The sequence below is a fragment of the Poecilia reticulata genome, linkage group LG4 (genome assembly GCF_000633615.1).
Source record: "Poecilia reticulata strain Guanapo linkage group LG4, Guppy_female_1.0+MT, whole genome shotgun sequence".
Taxonomy (NCBI): Eukaryota; Metazoa; Chordata; class Actinopteri; order Cyprinodontiformes; family Poeciliidae; genus Poecilia; species Poecilia reticulata.
Genome location: NC_024334.1, coordinates 6,627,060 through 6,645,996, shown reverse-complemented (window position 1 = coordinate 6,645,996; position 18,937 = coordinate 6,627,060). Strand labels below are relative to the sequence as shown.

The window sequence follows — 18,937 nt, the reverse complement described above, 5'->3', positions numbered from 1 at the left end:
ATATATATATATATATATATATATATGTGTGTGTGTGTGTATACTCTAAGTCAAATGAGTAGGAATTCCTATTTTTTGTCAAACTTAAAATTTATCCTCTGAGTCTGAAATAGTTTTAGCATTAGCACAAAAAATCCTGTACTTGTTCTTATGGCTTCTTAATCAATCCGCCCTGAATAACATTATCAGAAAATTAGTGGAGCATGAATTGCTTGACAAATTATGTATTCCACGTTGGAGGTGGGAAGCTATCATTAATCTTACACACATGTGAAAAGCAAGAAGAGTGGCTTAACACTCTTAAGCTAAAATTAACTGCAATCCATCAATTTTGGTGTATCTCATTTTTGCAGGAAAAGGCTGTGATAAGACAGAAGGACTTCTTATCAAAATCCAAACACTGCAMTCATTTGTATCTTTCAAAAAAAATTACCAAAATCCTTACTTCCCAGAGCACTATTGGAGTTCAAGCAGGAAATCTTCCCTCAATGTAGCCTTCCTTCTCTGGCAGATATTTTAACACTAAATGTTGTTAGGAATTTTCAGTGACGTAAATCACGAGCCAATCAATGAATGAGGTCAGATGTCAATCAAATGGTTTCAGTGCCATACCCTGATCAGTCCTACTAGTAGGTACTAAAATCTGAGAACAGCCAGACTGAGCCGCACCAGATTTGCTAATGAAAAACAAATCTTGCCGAGGCGGACCGCGACCGTACCGATTAGAGGCTGGCAAGTGCAAAAGCGTCTTCAGAAAATGTGTGGGCAGAGCTGATGCTGTAGATTAGGTGTGTAGGGTCAGGGTGGCCCATCAACCTGACTCTCAACAGTTTCTTTTAKAAGTAATGGGCCAAAACATAGCAATATATTGTTCTGAGAAGTTGGTGGAAAATTATACAAAACATTTAATCCAATTTATACTATCTAAAAAAAATGCTACCAAACTCTGTGGCAATCTATGTAAATCTTTTAAAATGCTTCATTTTCTGKTATTCTTAAAATGGAAATAATTTTAATAATCCCAACTAACCTACTACAACAAAGGCTCAGTTTGATTTAATGTAAAACAATGAGAGAAAASCTCATGYGTTTTTGTGTACTAGGCACCTAAATATACARCTTCAACTGTATTTGAGATTTGTGTTTGGTGCAACATAATGTAATTTGGTCAGGTACTGGTTTTTCTTGCCAGTGYTTCATTCAGCTGAAAATTCCCACATTCATTTTCTCCGTTGCTGTCCGAAGGAATACTACTGGCTTGAAACACATCACGGCTTCTGCATAGCAACAGTTTCCCAAACCAAATAAAAGCTATTTTTGTGTCACTAAACATTAACAGATGTCTTTTGGCATTAACAATTTATAGTTCACAACTAATATAAAACTGTCACATCATTCTTAGAGGCAAAGAAAAGAAATAAAAACTGGGGCAGTTTGAGCTCCGGTGTGAATATTGCCTCAGTCACAGTACTCCAGCTCCCCCTCTCTCCTGTGGAGGACTTTCTCTCTTTTTTTGCCCTTTCCTTCCATTCAGACCCCCCTTCTCACACTCCWATCCTTATGCATCTCCCCCTATACGTTCCTCCTCCCCCAAATCGCTATCCCAGTTTCCACTCCACCCTTTTTTCTAATCAAACACATTCATACATCAGATTCTCTTGAAAATCCAATATTTCTCAATCTCTTTATCAGGCACTCTTCTCGCAATGTTCCCACCCTTTGTTTTTTTTTTTTTTCTTCTCTCTCTCTCTGCAACCTTTTTATAAGATTGCATATGTACCGACCAACACAGCAAAAACAACAACAAAAAAAAAGCTGGTAGCTGGACTGTTGGGTTTTAATTCAGGTTTACTTAAATCTGAATTATCTATCCACTCACTGTCTATACCTGCCTGTCTGTGCACTGTAATGGGGGATGGGGAAGTATTGGGTASAGTTAAGATGGCCACCAGTCCATCACAACACAAGAAAACATAGGACAAACTATATATACATATATACACACACAGTATTAATAGTGTTTAATTAATTGTACAGTGGTGTGCATCAAAAGACTCAAATGACTTGCTGCTTAAGAAGTTTTTTTTTAAAAACTACAGTAATTTTTTTCTATTACTACAATAATTTAAAATAGCAGTAATAGGATCAATTTGACCTTTTTTAGTTTTCGATTAAAGAAATTAAATCAGGCTACATTTACAATAAATTGCCTCAAAGTATCAAAATGYTAGTCAATGCCTACTGTATACTAATTTTAAAAACTTCAAATCATCGTCACATCARCYTTGGATAAAAAAATAAAATAAAATAAAAAACAAGTAATAAAAGACTCAGAAGATGATTAGAAAAACCTTAGCTGGCACCTATGAATGAGAAGTAGTTGCAGAGTATGGTAGAAGAGAAAAACAATGCCCTTTTCATGTCACCCATTTTCCGTTTTTACATTTGCTCTTTTGTGGAAATTTTAGGCAGAAAAAGTTGATCATTTTTGCTAGGGTAGAGTTGTTGGCGGAAAATTTTCCCACACCACAAAACATTGCAAGATGTTTCACKTTGTCATTGCCTAAACATGGCACATCCAAACCCCAATGACCAAGCCTTGCCGCCATGTGATATTAATTAGTGCTTGTACTTTGCTAATCTCTCTTCAAGTAAATAGAATGACTTGCCTACTTTGACGAAAGTAGGTGAAGTCATGCCAGGAAATACTGACTCACATGTTAGCTATGTGAAACTACTCCTATACTGTAAGCCATGTCTTTAATTCCCACCCATCATCTGGGCATGAATTGTMTACCTAAAAGGTGTCTCTTTTTCTTCTCCTTATTTCTGCCAACATAGCAATGAAACTTTCATAACATAAACATTTTCTTTTTGCTGTGAGACGTTCCTTCATTCACTGAAGCTCGCTTAAGGTCTAAGACTGACAGGTAGCCTTTGGGTGCTCTTAACAGGATGTGGTTTGTTGTTAGTTGGCTCAGGTAAGCCATTTATTCCCATTAAATGCTGATGGTGGAAGACTATTTTATTCCTCTTTTACCTGTCATTGCTACCAGATGTAAGTATTTTGCCTTTCGCAACTGCAACAATTGACAACAAAATCATATACATCATAAAGAGTTGGGCAGTCTAATTGGTTGTGCTAACTAACATGTCTTTGTGTACTTCATTCATATTTTTGTGAGTGCAGATTCAGCTCATCCTGCAGCTCTTGGAAAAACATGATGGATGGARCCACTTTGGACTAAYRGCTCGCAAAGTAAATTTTATGATAAGGACATCAGTTCTGGAAGATTTTCCTCATGTAACAGAAAACTTCACTTTTCTTTTTTATACCCAAATACTTTTGTCCATTCCGATAGCAATTTATGAAGAAGCTGAAAGACTTAAGCTTCTAATTAATTTTGTGTTTGTATCTAGTAATTCTGGTCTGGTAAATTGTGTGGGTGAAGTTTATGCAGGAGACTGATGTTTGCCAAATATGACTGGCTCCATTTTTTTGTCAACATGTGCCTCTCACATTTTATCACCAACAAACAATCGGCAATAATCTAATCTTATCAAATGGAAGGATTTAAATTAACATACCATGGGTATGTGCAAAGATATAAAATGGATGTCTCCATAACAATATGAGCATTGACAGGTGATGGGAATAACAATGATTATGTATTATGGGATCTGTTAGTAGGGAGGATTCATATAATTCAGCAGGTAAACAATTTGTCATCAGAGATTATGGTTTACAAGCACAAATTTTAGTRGATGGATAAATGGGTCAGATGATCTCCAACACTGTAGGTCCTAAGGCATGTTCCCTGTCCACAGAGGTCAGTATCTTTCACATGTTGTCCAACAACRTGCGTAACACAGTGGGGAACTAGTGTGAGGGTCAATGAAGGCCAAAGCTCAACGATGCGTGTGGAGAACAAGGACTATCCCATGCAGTTTGATCCAACAGACAAGTTAATTCCTGAACCATAGTTTATGGACACAAGACTGCAAGGCAACTGTAATGTTTCAGTTGTTGATGTTTTGTGCTTTTATGATGTAAATAACTTAGAACTGCCTTGTTGCTGAAATGTGCTATACAAAAAATTTGATTGATTGATTGATTGATTGATTGATTGATTGATTGATTGATTGATTGATTGATTGATCAGATAAAATGCCCATGTTGAGCCCTTTTGCATCGCACAGAGGGTTGAGTGCATGTGCTAAAGATACAATGTGATGTGTTGGACAATATTCTGCTGGAAAACCGTGGTCCCTAATGTCTATTTTGATGCTTTCAGAATCGGTTTTAGCGGCCAAGCTTGTGTGCACAAACAAGAAATTTAAACATTAAGCATGGATATATAAACTTTAGAAACAAAGAAAATAAAGGATACAATGAACAGTATGTACATGCATGTGTACGTAGAGCCATTTTGCTACATCAATAACAGAAAAAAGAAATGCAGGTTTTGGCACAGAAAATATACTTCATTTGTTTCACAGCAGAGCACCTCACTACACTACACAGCCTGCAAAATACTCTGTGTGTTCATCAGAGATAGCTAGGGRGAGAAACTGTCTATATATAGGCCATGTTTTACAAATAGTATTCTGTAGTACCAGTCTGAAGGTAAATGTTTAATAGACAGTCTCTGTCCAGGATAGGTGTGGTCTGCAGAGATGTTACCAGCCATTAGACCAGTACCTGTACAACCTTAACACAAGATTTAAGGTTGAYATCTTGAAAGGATTTAGCCAACCTTCCAAGCAATCCTCTAAGATAGCAATGGAAAAACCAACAGGAATGAAATTGAAATTSATCTTTTGTTTGTGTTTTWACTTAGTTTACTTATGTCATTGTGATGCAGAGATGGTAGCTCTGACCATTCAGTGAGGACATAAAAGACTAGATGAATGGTATTGATTACACCAGAACATGAGGTACTACAAACCACTAATCTGTTGGTGCATCAGTCGTACATCTTCATCTATCATGCACCGTCCTGTCTGTCATCACCACGGCTTAGGGGCAACCCAGGAGCCAGAAATGCTAAATTCCCTTCCTGCACATGCACTTCATGACTCAGCACCTGTGCATCCATCAACCTGTCTTTTTCTGTTCATTGCTCATACAAATGTGACTTAAAGATCGGTGCTCAGTTGATTAAGTCCTGGATAGCTGGATGACAGTTTTATTTGCCCTCCAAAACAAAAGATAGGAAATGAGTGTTTTGGCTTTCAACTTGGATCAAAATGAGTTTCTTGCAAACATCTGTTTCCTGCTTTATAGATATCTGTTGCTGCTTTGCCAACTTTTGCTTTAGATCAGACTTTTTGTTTTATACAGTTCATAAGGCAGTATGTTGCCCTATTCTCTGCTTTGCTAATTACCTCAATCGCGTCACTTAAAAGTAATTATTGAAATCATGTTATAGTTTTTCAATGAAAATGCRTTTGGTCAGAGAACTTGGAGGGATTCTCCATCTCGGCAAATGCTCCACTGATCCAAAAGAAAAACATGCTTTTAAAAATTGGATGCAGACTTTGATGTTTTTGATCACAAAAAACTGGGATGAGAATCTTGACATCTGTACTTAGCAGACTCCACTTTACGAAGCCACATTCTGGATCCATGCAGTGCTGCTAAAAGGTGCAGTATGAAAGCTCAATTTTTTTTCTCCCAGTGGAAATAAAAACCAGAGCTTTGTGAAACTGAGTAACAGAGACCTTATTTCCTTAACATATGGCTAAAGTACTTCCTTTGCCACCGACATTAACATGTTCATCAAAAGGAGTTTGTGGTGGTCAGGGAGTAAGGGGCCTTCTCACTGTTATCACATGCTGCTGAGAGACATAGTCTGATTCAGAAACAGTGGCCCATCTAGCTATGAGGCAATTACACTGAAAGCAGAGAGGTCAGCGAGAAGAAGCGGTAAGAATGGGTCTGCTGGATCTGCTTATTGGACAGTCGGGAAACACAAGAAAAGCTGAGGAAAGTCTCTACAGTTTAATCAAAAGTCAGGAGAGTTGAGTGCAAAAGTGAAGGGCAAAGATCATACGTTATGTTTTAAAGCAGTGATGCTTTAAAAATCTTCTAAAGTAGCAATACTTTTAGAGCACTCTGTGCTATTATATTCAGCAATACCATGTCCCTCTCCTAACAAGTGCAGTGATGAAAAGTTTAAGGATAATTCACTTAACCTATCGGTGGTAATAATGTTATGCTGACTGATATATGTTATAAGTTTGCAGAACTTGGAAACAATTAATGAGAAATAAAAAAAATGCCTGCTATGCAAAATATATTGCTTTAAGTAAACATTGTTTTCGAATGTCAACGCTCAACTCTGCTTTTCTAGTTATTTGCATGCACGGACACCATATGCTGAATAGAACATATTAAAAATTGCTCCTCATTGATCCTGACCTCTAGAGGCTTTGATCCATTTTCCTCTGGCTTTTTGCGGTTGCCACATGTTCTTTTGCTCCACAAAAAATTGTATCAGCAAATTTTCCTTCATTGTCATGTGCAGATTGTATGAGTTTAGGTTCAGGAGTTCAACAATACGGGTCGACAAAATGCCTTGTCCATTAAAGCAGCAGCTGGCTACGTCAGAATAGCTTCCACAGACTGAAACCAAATGGCCTCCGGTTTTATTGGGACACGGTACAGAACAGTGGAAAGGCAGCTAATGAAATGCTCAGGACTACGACTCCCACCTGAGGAGAACAAGGAATGTTTCTATAACGCTCTCTAACGTGCTTCATATCTCCTCTATTCATCTCTTTTGTATTTTTAAAGCAGTAAATTCTTYTGCTCTACCTACTTAGGATGTGATTTAAAACACACCAATCTCGTAAAAGTGTTTTTGCTTCATACCAAACCTTGTTTCTGTCCCTTTGAAGATACAATCCTCTCCATCTGTGACCAGCTCATTCTCAAAAGTCTGTCTTCCCCTCACTTTGTCTGCAGTTGATAATGCCAGAAAAGAGCTCAAGGCTTARACTATAAACAAGCTTTGCTTTATATTATCTTGCCAGCGTGTAATGCACATGATCTCCATCTAGAAAATGTGCATATTTATTCTGTTGACATAGTCAAAAATGTTAAAAACCTGTTTCCATTAACTGTAATCTGTGCAATGCAAAAAGGAAGGGAAGTGTGTTTATTTTGACTCGAGCAAAACAATCTCCATCTCCGCTCCATTCTTCTGGCAGATTAATTGGTGCATTTGACTTTTGTTTGCAACACAAGGCTGAGGGCAGACTCCTTGAAACCGCCTGCATGGCAGCCAGGAGCAATTGGAGCGCCACGTAGCAGTTACTGTGACGAGACGACGGGGCGAGCACTCTGGGTAATTAAATGCAGTTTAAGAGGTCCATATGTCTGATCAAAATGACTGCASCAATGCRGGATTTTTACCTTCAACCTTGATTTGAAGAAACTTCAAGAYAAAAATATACATATGTATATATATCATTCTGTTTATCTTTGCTGTTCAGGTGTGGACACYTTTGTTGAGAAGATTTGTCAGTTATGTGCCAAGGCTCTCCATCAACAACTCAGCACTTCCTTTAAAACATTTTCTCCGCTGGAGTGGGGATCCATCAGCGAAGTGTTGGGTTTACAGGACCCCTGCTGACATATATGGGACACCCAAGAGATCTCCCAGCCCTTTTCTGACTTATGACCTCATCCTTCTGAGTTTTTCGTTGCCTTAGACAAGCTCTGACCCCACAGGCGTACTTGCATGCACACACCAAAAACAAAAAAAGTGGAAGTTAGCCCTTAATACTGTTAATGTTTCAATGCTTTAAAAAGCACATAGATGAAAACAAACTCTGCAATGTATTTTAAAGAGAGGGAGACATTTGGGTGGCGCTTGAGGKGATTTTATCTACCTACTGGAATGTTTTAGAACCATAAATTAAGCAAAACATTCAAATATTATCTACAGGCATAGCTGTGTACAACTTATAAGACGTAACAATACACAAAATAGAAATAATGAGAAAATAAACATTTTTACGAATCATAAACTGGGTTTCAAACAATCTAGTCTAAAATATTAYAGGGCAGGTTTAATTAGCTCATATGTTGAGGTATTTATGATGGTCTTCTTCTAAGGAGGCTCATGTCAAAGAAGCWTCGACAGCGTCCGCTTTTGTGTTTCTCTAACAAAATACAGATTTCATTAACCTCAAACTGTGTTTGATAGGATCTGTCTTCAGACTAAAACGATCTCGTTCACTCTTGATAGAAACTATGAAATAGACCTTTAATTTAGGGCTAAAAAGCTGTGTCAACTTCATGTTCTGTGTTTAAGTAACCAAATGTTTATCAACCAGCCTGATTTTCTTTTTCTTTTTTCAGTAGATTTTCTTTAAAATCATTCAAACTCATGTTACATGGAGCCCTACTCTGAAACTACTATGCTTATTCATTGCAAATCTTAATTTAACTAGAGCTACAGTACAGTCTGTACTGTCTGTTATATCCCAGCCAACATCAGTGGGAAAGAAAACCAACAATGAAGTAAACATGATCCCCTGTACGTTATTAATTACAACATGAGTGAGAAAGACAATTGAACATTTAGATTGAAGCTTGATTCAATTATATACAACTTACAGAAAGAAGTCCAGTATTATTCTTACTTTTTAGAAAAATCCTTTGTGTAAGCAACAGTATGTTGTCTGTCTGACTGCTGTATTCATATTACTCACATAGTGAACTGAAGCGATAACAGATAATCACATAAAAATATTTTAAAATAAATACAATTAGATTCAAACAAATGTTCGTCTGTTTGTATCAGAGCTGCTTAACCTATTTGTCCAAATAGCGTCTATCACAGCTTATGGATTRTCTGAGTCACATTCTGTCTCATAAAGAATACGTTTAATGTGTTGCAGCTGGTCTCTTCYTTATTTTTGTCATTTTATTTTCCATCTGCCTCGTATATTTTAGCRACGGATTGTAAATTTTTTGACTGTGCACAGATTGCACCTCTGTCATTTTCTTAAAATAACAGATTTAAATGCAGAACAGAGGTGTGTGGCCTTCTAAGACTATAGGCAATTCTATATAAGGGGACCCAGCAGACCAGGCAGGATCCAGTATGGGATTCTCCTGATAAACATGATTGAGTAAAAATGTTTATTGATATTTACATCAAACTTTGAAAGAAGCATAAGATGAGCCATATTTTTCAAAAATGGGAATAGCAAMAAATATKCATGCTGCAAAATAATATTATTAAACTTTTGTTAATAATATTTTTCATGTTTTTATTGTATCTTTCTTATTTTACATATTTACTAAAAATAGCAAACTTTTACTTTAGTTGAGAACCTTTAGTTCTCCAGTAAACATGCTTATTGTGCAGAAGATTGGGGACTTTGTGCCATTGCTATGTTACCTTGTATTCTTTCAGCCAAATGACCATTAGTGCGCAGTAACAGGTGAGGGAGGGGTAGCATTGCAATGCTCCATCCAGCAGGAAAATCCAYAGTCACTCTAGGCGTCTGACTACAAAAAACTTATTTGAACAGCAGTAACAGTATAATGAAAATTGTGTGATCTTAATACTTGTAACAGGTCAACAACTTGCTTTGATTTCCAAAGAGTAATAAATTACTTGTGCTATATTTTAAAAACCACTTCAATCATTTGAAGTACTTGATGCTGCTGTTTGTTGTTGTTATATCACACCTAGTTTGTTAAGTGCTTTGCGGGAATAAAGGTTTCAGCCTATTATCAATATCACAGTTTACGTTAAGAAAAGAGTGTACATTGTACACTTGGAACTCATCAAGTTCCCTACTTACAAATTTTCACAAAGCCATCTGGTAGCTATTGAACAATGTTTTGGATTGTTTAAAAAAGGGCCCATAGCTTACTCATTATCCGACATAGACTTGTTCCGGGCACTCCGCTCTTTCTGACTGCCTCCTATTCTCTCACTCGCTCTGCCTGTCTCCAGCTCACCAGACCAGTTCACTTAGGCAGACACATTACTTAATGAGGTAATTGGTCCGATGTCTCTGGGGTACAATGAAAAATGCCACAGGACGGCATGCTATTCTGGTTAAGTTTTAGACCTAAAATCACATGCTCTTTTGCATTATTGGATGTCATGCATTCTTGGTGCGTCATACACAGTTTCAATCATCCTGAATTTTATATTACTTTAACTGTATTAAATAAAGACCTAAGTGGCGCTGTAAATGTCGAGGGCACATTTGCAAGTGAAGCATTTTTAACTGGCCACTTTCCACAGTTACAGCAACACCGACAGCATAACAATGTGCTGCCGTCAAGACGAAATGCACGTTCCACTGTGGGGGATCCTGATTCCTGGTATGTGACCTTGTGGTTGACATGGAACCACAAAACTAGTGATCCCTTTCCATCCCTCCGCAATTTTCCATCCAGCTCCATTTGTTTTTCATTTGGAGAAACAGAACTGTTCACCCTTTTCCTTCTGTGAAAACATGCCATCCCAGAAGGCTTTGCGGGAAGTATCAATCACTGAAACGACTGTATTGTGATTACCTCAACACGCCGTATCAGACCTGCACTCCAAAAAGAAAAACACTAGACGGTGTGGTCATGACAGGCAAGATAACACGCTGTGTTGTGAAGCACAAGTAAAGAAAAATCTTATCTTTGACAGGATAGAAAGTCTACGTCTTTGTGCAGCCTCAGTATCAGACAAACCAAGAGCATATAGAGTATTGATAGATGAGTAAAGAGAACATGTCAGAAGATACAGCGCCCTGTAAAACATTAGTCTGTACAGTGAGGAAACAGTGGAAACATTGTAAGTATTAATCAGCCTGCAAATGTTTTGGGATAATTTAATTATTGCTGTCATTTATTCTTATTTTTCTTTTTTTTGTTGTTTCAAAGGGAAAGCAAATTAAATTATGCTGAGAATTACTGGGGAAAAAATAAAACATTTATTACTAGCAAAGTCATTTRGGGTAAAAAAAAGTATTTTTGATAATCATGCCTCCAACGTGATGCTCCAGTTTAAGTAATTTTAAGTGACCGAATGATCAAATTCTTCTTGATTATACTGACTGCTTTCATTAAACAGACAACAGAAAAGGCGTTCTCCTGCTTCACATGGACTGCTCTGTCAATAGCATGTGCATGCATAATGAATAAGAAGAATTTGCAGAGTATGCAGTCATTTTTAGCAATCTACTAGTAGTRGTTTGAGTTGATAATCTATTGCTTTTGTCTAATTTAGTAGTTGATTCATCAACAGCCCAGAAGTTCCCTTTCAGGTCAAGTGGATTCAATTTCAAGAGGACTACAAAAACTCTTTGAAATTACCAGTTAGAAAAGGACTTATTGTGTCTATTACCCCTAGAATGACCTCTGACCCTAAGTTCAAAAGCCCAGAACCAGATGATAATCAGATAAAGTTATTAGTGTTTGTATATTTTTGTAGAGCTTTACGCAAATACATGTGGGAAAACTGTGACTTCTCACCAAACAGGGAGAACAGACAAATAATGTGGATCTAAAAAGTTTTCTCTTGTGTTACCACAATGAAGAGCGTTATAACTGAAAACATCAAAAAMSRWWMYWAAWTTTYMRSMMYKRAWTWMMWKRMMWKSYKSMAWTWAWKKTWRKKGRAWWMCCYKRMYYYTWMMWWAAMSKYYYWAMMRSCMAAMMAWKKKKTWWTTACACAGGACTCTACAAGTCCAGCTTTCRGGCTCAAGTGGTGCTTGAGTATTTGATTTATCCTTCTTTGAGTACCACMTGAATGGGACTTTGTGCCTATTGGAAAAATGCACACAAATTATGAAATCAGATGTTTTACTTAATTTTTTGATGTGGCTCGGTTTTCTAACCAAGCCACAGTCAGTGACTGATCCACAGTGAAGTTAAAGTGATCCAGGGTCATACTGCCTCCCCTTAACAACATACTTATTACCGAGCACTGCAACACATTCCTTCTACTAAATCTTTCAACACAAGAAGTAAAAACTAGTGTTCTTRAGGAAGTGGAGAATATGAACCGCAATGGTGAGAATTTCCGTTTTATGTCTCCAATMGCTCCCTTGTTTGTTCTTAAATGACTTCTATCCTATTCATTATCGTCATAGTAGCAGACTTCCACAAAGAGGTAGCAGCAGGACAAAAGGTTAGGTTTATTTAAACTCAAGGAATACCTTGTTGTTTCCTCGACTGTTGGCATTTCATATTTATTTTTACATCATGCAAGAAGGGTTAACTACTGAGGGAGGACTATTTCCTCTGTTGAGAAAATGATTGTATTGGGTCTGGCATTTGTACAGCTGTGATTTGTAAGCAAACTATAGGCTATATAGTCGGTCCCTAACAGCTTAATATGGCATCTAGGAATTTATCACTGTCCCCTTGGTCTCTGTAAGTGCTATGATACTAACTAGTTAAACTTGTCTTGATTTTAATGTGGACTGTACTCTGTTGGGAAAAATTMATGCYTTGCTGCAGATGCAATGCATCTATTTCATGTCCTGTTTTGTCAAGTCAGRACAAAACAGACAAAAGTCAGGACAAAAGTCAGGACAAAAATTTGTAAGATCTTATTATAAGATCTTACAAATTATAATAATCTGCAAAAAGTTGGCCAAACAGCTTGAAAATATAATCCCATGTATTTTACAAAGACTTGAGTTTATGAAAAATTGTCATGGTATAAAATAAAGCAATACGACTTTGCACTGTTGCATGGACTTCAGGGGCAGTTCACCTTGATTGGCAGACTGGGGTGGTGTCCTCTTTGAGAAGGGGAACTGCTGYTTAGATTATAACAGATTTTGTTTTGAACATTTCTGTCAAAATGATGGAGAAAATTCTACATCTCATTTTTTWAAAGCCAGGCGTAGAGTCACAAAGATGATTTGCTTCAGTAGATGGAGCATACCACTGGATTCTGTGTATAGCATCAAATTCAAAGTATGCAGATCACAAATTTGTTAACAAATTTTCATACCTATGTATCATTTTCCCTTCATTTCAAAATTATTAGCTAATTTGTGTTGTTCTAGCAACTGAAGTCCTATTAAAATTCAACAAAATGTGTGGTTAAAGAGTATTTACAYGCTAGTAAAGCATTGTGTCTGTTTGCTTACCAGGAACTCCTGTTTTCAACTCTTGAATCCKACTTATGTTTGCTCTGAGATATTTTTATTGACTCTTGCTACATTTCTCTCTGTGCGTCTGAGTTTATTTGTGTCCGTCTCCATTGCTCGCCTGCAGAGTGACACAGACGAAGGTGACGCCTTCAGGAGTCAAGATACTGCAGAGCTAATGGATTTGTCCCAGACGTCTAAGTGACAACTGAACCTCGCCTCAAACAGGACGAATAACAAAGGCAACCAGTTCAAACGTGACTCTCCTTCGTCTTTGTTTGGCCCCAGAAGGGATGAAAAAGGAAAAGGGAGCAAACGTCTCACATCTCACCTCATCTACACCACACCATCCATCCATCATCTGTGGCAGCCTAAATTCCCRTTTTTCCGTCCCCTTAAAGGAGCATAGCCGTTAATGCAGAGGGGTTTCTTACAGAAAAGACTGGTTTTTATATTCTCTAAGAAAAAATACCACTCAAAGTAGTCTTGCCTCAATCTATGTTAATGACCTTGTTTTAATATTTCAAACAACCATGTGTTTCTTGTTTTCTGACAGTCTTCAAATTGCKGAATAAAGTGCAGATCCAGCTGTACTGGGTGTTGGATTTTCTAAAAACATCACGCCAGACAGACTCAAATGCCAGATTCAAGGCAGATTTAGACTGAGATTCATCCACWGTGAGGAGAGGAACGAACTCACCGAATGACCCCAAAGATTTATTTTTGAAGAATCCTYTGTGTAATTTCACTTGTATTACTAAAATAAACTTTAAGGATCTCTAGTAAATAATAGCACACAGAAACCCAGCTCTCATGCGTTCAACTGTAAGATTTGGTAAAAGGGAAATTAGTTTTTTTTTYCATCTACTTGAAACTCTAATTTTGAAAACCCTTCCTTCAGCAGCACTAAGGTGGTAATAACCACCACCCCAAAATCCCATAAAACTGTAGTTTTTTTTGTGCATATTTTTTCAAAAAAAATAAGCATTTATTGAATATCAAACTTTATTTTAAATAATGCATGTGCATTGTAGATGGAAATTAGGTAATGAATAAGCATTTTAAATTTTGACATACGTTCAAAATACGTTCCTGAATTATTGAGAAGTTAAAAGTAAAAAAAAATCTATTAAATAACCCCTTACTCAAGCACCAAATTTGCAGTACAATCAAACTTCTTACTGTGTTTACATTACACAAAATACAATGCTCATTTCCTATTTGATTAGATGTGCAAATAAGCACTGAAAGAAACGGACTCAATCGTCAGGGCTGTGACTGACATCCTGGTAAATTGAATAAATTATATATTTACTGTGTTTTAAAGATTTTTTTTCGCATAATTGCAAAGATGAAATGTATGCAGTAAATGTGTCAAATAAATATGACTTCAGCTGTTGCGCCCTGCCACTCTCCTTCAAATTGTCCAAGAAAATCCTTGAAATGTAATTGTAATCCATCCTTTGTGATGAAATATTGAAGCACATATGACCTTTAAGTTCAAAACCAAAATGTGTCAGAGTGTTTAACTGTTTTCTAACATGAATACCAGGGATTAGTTTTCCGTTGTTGCTTGATGAATAATGAGTGGCACAAGTGTAATGCATTCCCGTGCAAACATTATTGATTTACTGTTCTGCTCAAATCCATTCATAATTCATATTTAAACCCCGAGCCTGTCCTTGATAGCCCAGAAAATCCCTTTAAGACCCAGGTGGGTAGGCACTTGGGAGACTCACAAGRCTGTTAGCGAAAACTGAAGCGACAGGAAATGAAAAGGGGAGCGAAGTAGCCAATCATCCAACATTCCWGCAAAGGTGTACTAGGCGGTCGTGAGGTCAGAGGTGAGGGCTTTTTGCGTTGCAAGCACAGCTGTGTGCAATGAAGAGAGTACGAAGCTGCCCCAGCATGACCCCCGGAGTCACGGCTTCCACTGGGAGTTACCCATAACACATATGGGCCTGATTCCCACTAGCAGACAGGTATCACGGCAGAACAGAAGGCCCCCTTCTCTCTTGTTTGTTTGTCATATATTAACCTCATCCCAGCTTCATCGTACCCTTCTCATCAGAGATGTGATTGACAAGTCAAAATGCCGACCTCACCAGGAGACACTTTTGGAAAAAGCTATATATGAAAAAAAGTTGTTTGAAAATACAACAAATGAATGTAAAATGTTTTAGCTTTATTATTTTATGAGGTGCCTGGCTATTGTTTGATGTAATGTATTTAACATCGCCATTAAATGTACCGAAAACTGGCAAGTCGAGACTCAGGAATTGGTTTTCAGTTTCCTTTTAATATATCCTTTTAGCTCCAAAGCACAACCATTAGCGGAATGGAGTCTCTCTGACACCAAAGACTGATAATGTGTGCCGGGAGACCAAATGCATGATGAATTGCTCGGCTCCCATTTTTTAGATGAGATGCCCTCCAGTCCAAAGACCTTTGACCTCTGGTCACCTCTCACATTGGCTGTGTGTGTGCTTTTTTTGGGAGAGGCTGAACTATGGCGCTTGTTGTCCAGAGTCTTTATTTTTGCCTTGCACGTTGTCTGCATGCCTGCATGTGTAAAAGATTTCAAGATGTTAGTTTTAATTCATTCCCTCTCACCCTCCACCCTGCACTCCCGCCTTCCTCATTAAATACACATTCTTCATTTGGCTTGATGGTAGAGTGCCTGTCCAACTTCTGTCCAGCACAAGGCCCAGGGTTTCAGAAGAGTAATGGGATACACCCACAGAGGAAGCAAGCCTCCATCTGCCAGCACCAGTCAAGCCAGTATCCGTGGCTCTTATGGCAGTCCTTCAACGCGGCAGTTGATTTGCATTCATTTTAACAAATAAGCGTTTCTGAAGTCTGTATTCAGACACGTATGCAAATCCACTGACAGTAGAAGATTAAACATATGCCCGCATTTACACATTTACAAGGGGGCAAGGGGGTGCTTCACTGTATTTATGTTTTTAGTGCTTGTGAGTGTGTGCATATGTTTCTCCACCATCCACCTCCTAAAGTCCCATCTCTCTGAATGTGGGCGCAGTGCAAGCCAATTCACTAATAGTCACATCTCTCCCTTTCCTCAGTAACATTACCATAATATATTTTATTTATCAAACAGCCTGACACGCATGTCTTCTCCCGCCACCTGTTAGCGATGCTCTCTCCATGTCACCAAATGCAAACTAGACCTTGGCACCACACATAATTGAGCAACGTGACACATCTTCAAAGCAGATTCAGCAGATGTCTCTCATCTCCCGAGACCTTATCTAAGAGGAATGGATAAATAAGATATAGGTGTACAAATGCGGATGAAGGAGTGGAGGGAGTACAAGAAGAACAGGGTGAGGAAGACAGACTGGAGCAAGAAAGGGCAAAAGGCAGAGGTGTTACTTCAGGGCACAATGTGTGAGAGTGAAAGTAGTAGTGTGGATTTGAGTGCAAGTTAGACAGTGTGAGAACCAGAAACATATATGAGAAGAAGCTATGAAAAGTAACCATTAAGATGGATTGTAAGTTGCAGCAGAAGAAGCACTCTTGGCCGTGTGTCAGGTTTGAGTAATATAATCAAACTTCAATCTGGATAATGAAAAGTTTTGCCGTATAAAGAAACACCCCTTTTCTTCAGATTGACTTCATGAAAACCTTAGTAGGTGTTCTGTGAATCACAAATGCCTGTTTTGACATCTGTAGCACTGACAAAAATCAGGACTGTCACAAAGCTTTGATGTGATGTGCGCAGATGTACCTGCTTACAGCAAAGTTCTAATTACTAACAGCAAGCAAGACCTTCAGATCTCAATCTGTCTTTATGCTTGCTCTTTTTTTCTTGTTGTTGAGCTATGTATATGAGCTATGTACTATATAAAGAGTCACAGGTGATCTCTGGTTATTTTAAACAATGTTCTCACAGAAGGATCTGGTACCTTAACGCCATTACAGGACCAGTGATGAATGGGATCCAACTGCAAAATTCACAATAAAGTGTCCTGGTAGGGAAGAGGCATCTTAACCTGCATTTTATATGTTTTATAATCCAAATTTCTTATRATATTTGTCTTAAACAATTCAGCTCAAAAATGTCAAATAATGACTAATAATGATAAAAAAGCTATGATAACTTGGTTACATTTAGTGTGCCCACCATTAAGCACTGCTTGTTGAACCTTTAAACTCTCTACAAGCATTTGGTCTTCTTTGGTAGGAGACTATTGACATGATTCATCTTAACTAAATCCACTTCTTTGTTCACTTCTCCTAAATTATCAGATCATGAGGACATGTCTTGTCAACAACCCTCCTCACGTGACCTCAAAGATCTTCTGTCACATTTGGTTATGGGCGCTGGCTGTGACATTCCAAAACTTCCATTCTCTCCAGGGTAAGTAATTCTTTTGACTTGGATGGATGTTTGGATTTTCTCATCTGCTGAAAAGGGAAATTCCTCTGACTATAGCTGCATCGTTAGCTGTCTCTAGCAGTTATTTTCAAAACTAAGTGGTATTTGGTGCTGTCAATAATTACAGCAAAACGCTGTCATCATGTTTCACGTTKGGTGATGTACTGTGTTGTTCTTGTCCTTGACATCACTTCTGGAATTAAGGGTCAATTTAGCTCCATCAGACTACAATGGACACCCTGGTATTCTCAGACGCGTTGGGGCCACAACTCCATGTGAAAAGTGTAAATCCACTAAATACCAWACCAGTGGTATTTAGTCAAACAGCACTTCAATAAAGTAGTTTTAGGCATGTTCACGGTTAGGTCATTTGRGTTTCATTTTACAATTGTGGCTTGGTGGGATATTTGATAACTYGCTTATAATTGTCTGATTTTCACCTTACAAAAAAGTAGAACTTTAGCTGTAGTATATATACGCTTATGCAGCAAATGTTTGACTTTTAAAATCTAATAATTAAGATAGTTACAATGTTTATTCTACAACATTTTGAGATTTTGATTGGCTTTCTTTAAAAACCTTTAAGTCCTAAACAGAGCGCCAGTGATCCAGTCAAATTTGCAGTGCCGTAACTCTGCTACACTTTGCTCTATCTGAAAAATTTCAACGGTTTCTAAAAGGGGAGCTTTCCATTCAATGTCGGTTTATTACGGTAATTTCACCCATTGTGGCAGGAAGTGAAATTAATGTGAGAGGCACTCTTTTCATAGACAATAAATTGAGAAAATKACTTGCTAGATGTTAAAAGCTCCAGTTTTTATGGATAAATGGGCAAATTKATTTACTCACAAGACATTTAAGAACTGCGTACAATTAAAACAAGCAAAAAATATCCAGGCGGACATTATAAATTTAGGACATAAATTAATCTAACATGTAGATTGCAATAGGTTTCATGAACTAAATGCTAAATGCTTCCACCTATAGCCTTCCCTTTGTTGCTTTAATGAGATATTAAGGCCAGGCTTATTCCTAGTGGTGCTTCTCAGCAGCRTCTTGGAAGCTTGCTGGGTGTGAGGAAGAGTAAATTAGTAATTATAAGACTGGCTCACAACTTCTGAGCATGGAAAGAGTCAGCAAAATCCTACTGCTTTCCTCCATCTCATTAACAAGCAGTCAGRAATATGGAAACAAACTGAGCATCTGAGGGTGTCTGACGTTACTCCTGGTAGGAATCTAATCAATGAAATGCTCATCCTCTGGGTGCTGACGAGGTRTTAATGAGCTTCCAATGTGAACGAGAGCCAATTATCAGCCTTCAGGAGGAGGAGAAAGAAAAAACAAGCAGTGTTGACATAAAAAAAAAAAACAGACGGTAAATGCTATTTTTTGTCCATCAAA

General features: G+C 37.7%; 1 long non-coding RNA gene across 6 annotated transcripts in view; it reads left to right on the top strand.

The window, feature by feature from the left end:
* Positions 1-18,937, top strand: part of LOC103463463 (uncharacterized) — a 122,578-nt gene that overhangs the window by 69,732 nt on the left and 33,909 nt on the right. For 5 of the 6 annotated variants that reach the window (XR_533516.2, XR_533518.1, XR_533515.1 and 2 more), the window contains one exon: positions 17,407-17,518. This is a non-coding gene — a long non-coding RNA (uncharacterized LOC103463463). Of the gene's footprint in view, positions 1-13,261; positions 13,728-17,406; positions 17,519-18,937 lie in introns of those variants that run through there. The other variant, XR_533517.1, reaches the window with a different exon arrangement.